The sequence below is a fragment of the Eimeria acervulina genome, genomic scaffold, assembly GCF_000499425.1.
Source record: "Eimeria acervulina Houghton genomic scaffold, Eah_scaff868, whole genome shotgun sequence".
NCBI lineage: Eukaryota > Apicomplexa > Conoidasida > Eucoccidiorida > Eimeriidae > Eimeria > Eimeria acervulina.
Window position 1 is genome coordinate 1 of NW_013549551.1, and position 2,500 is coordinate 2,500.

Below are 2,500 nucleotides of genomic sequence, written 5' to 3' on the forward strand. Positions count from 1 at the left end.
ATGCAATTGCCTATATATATACAACATCAATATATATATATATATATATATATATATATATAATATTTTTAAAGAAGTGGTTAGGGATGTTCACATAAATAAATAAATAAAAACAAATAAATAAATAAATAAATATAATAAATATACAAATAAACAAATAAATCTATCAATAAATATATAAATAAATAAACAGATAAACGAACATGCATGCTGAAAGAACAACAAACAACATGAGCTGCAGCAGCAACAGAGGAAGAACCCTAAACCCTAAACCCTAAACCCTAAACCCTAAACCCTAAACACTAAAGTCTAGATCCTAAACCCTAAACCTTGAACCCTAAATCTTAAACCTTAAGCGTTACATTCTACACCTTAAACCCTAAACCCTTAACCCTAAAACCCAAACCCTATACCCTGAACCCCAAACCCTAAACCCTAAGCCCCAAACCCTAAACCCTAAACCCTAAACCCTAAACCCTACTGGAGGTGCCGCATCCTAGCATGAGGATATCGTGGCTCTCCTCTAAGCCAGCAGAAAGAAGAAAGGGTTTGAGCGCGGGGTATTTGTTAAACCAATCAAAAGGCTCGGGGTCCCTATACACCGCAAACCCTAAACCCTAAACCCTAAACCCTAAACCCTAAACCCGAAACACAGAGGAAACCATAAACCCTAAACCCTAGACACAACAAACAATAGGCCTTTAAAGCCTCAAACCATTTGTCATAAACCCTAAACCCTAAACCCTAATCGTCCCGAACCCTAAACCCTAAGCCCTAAACCCTAAACCCTAATCCCTCTTACTTCTTGTAGCGCTCCTCCCAGTGCTCCAGGCACGCGTACTGCAGCGCAGCCGCACACACCTAAACCCTAAACCCTAAACCCTTAAACCTGAGAAGGAATGAAGATGGCGAGCTGGGCGGCGGTTGAGAATTTAGGGTTTAGGGTTTAGGGTTTAGGGTTTAGGGTTTGCTTTACTCTAGTCATCTTCAGGGGAAGCAGACGCACACCGCCAGCACCTAATCCTAAACCCTAAACCCTGAAAAACGCTTATAAACCCTAAACCCTAAACCCTAAACCCTCGGCCAGCCCTCCAGTGCGGCGGAGGGTTCAGCAGCAAACCGCTCGAGAGGTGGAGAGTAAACCCTAAACCCTAAACCCTAAACCCTAAACCCTAAACCCTTTGTTGGGGTATAGAAAAGATAAAAATGCAGAGGAGTCGAAGTTATTATCCTGAGTGTGAAGACAGCTCAGCCGCTCCTGTGCCCTCGGCATGCTAAACCCTAAACCCTAAACCCTAAACCCTAAACCACAAACCCTAGACCCTAATATAGAATTTCATGAGTGTAAAAGAAGCAAAAAACAAATAGATGTAGCATTTGTTTATAGCAGCACCTAAAGAGCGTTACGGGCCCCCTTGAGGCACACCGCAAGCCCCTCTTACCTAAACCCTAAACCCTAAACCCTAAACCCTAAACCCTAAACCCTAAACCCTAAAATCTAATAGGGTAATTGAGTCTTTGATTTTATTTTGTGTATTTAATATCTTGTTTCGTATTTGAATACACCTCCTTTCTCTCCCCCTGCTACCCCCTGACGGCCTAAACCCTAAACCCTAAACCCTAAACCCTAGAACACTAAACCCTAAAACAACCCTAACTCATAAACCCTAAACCCTAAACCCTAAAGCCTAGTCCTATGTGTGTGTATATATGTGTGTATATGTGTTTTTTCGTTTATGTTAATCTCCTTTCTATGCAAGACAAGGCTAAAGGATTAGGGTTTAGGGTTTAGGGTTTAGGGTTTAGCTGGTGACAAAGCTTAGGGTTTTGTTTGTTTTTGTTTCTTTTCTTGATAAGAGCAGCAGCAAAATAATAATAATAATAATAATAATTATTATTATTATTATTATTATTATTATTACTATTATTATTACTATTTATTTATTTATTTATTATTATCTTTATTTATCTGTTTTGTTATATCTGTAAATTGTGACATATTTTACTAATTTAAATAAAATAAATAATTTGCACTGTTTGTTTACCTAAATAAATAAATAATTTGTTTTGTTTATATAAACAAATAAAACAAATTAATTAATTAATTATTTGTTTATTTATTTATTTATTTGTTTATTTATTTATTTATTTATTTAAACAGACGCACAAAACAAACAAAACAAATAATGCACTTAAACAAATAATTTGTTTTATTTATATAACCAGATAAAACAAATATAATATATATAATATATAATATAATTAATATAATATAATTAATATAATATAATTAATATATATAATATATATATGTACAATATATAATATATAATATTTTCTTATATAATTTGCTCTGTCTATGTATTTGTTTATATTTTATTTATTTGTATAAAACCCACAAAACAAATTTTAAGTAAATAAAATAAAACAAATAAATAAATTTTAAACAAATAAAATAAATACTTCTACTCTCAAGCGAAACCCTCGCCTTAGCCGCTGC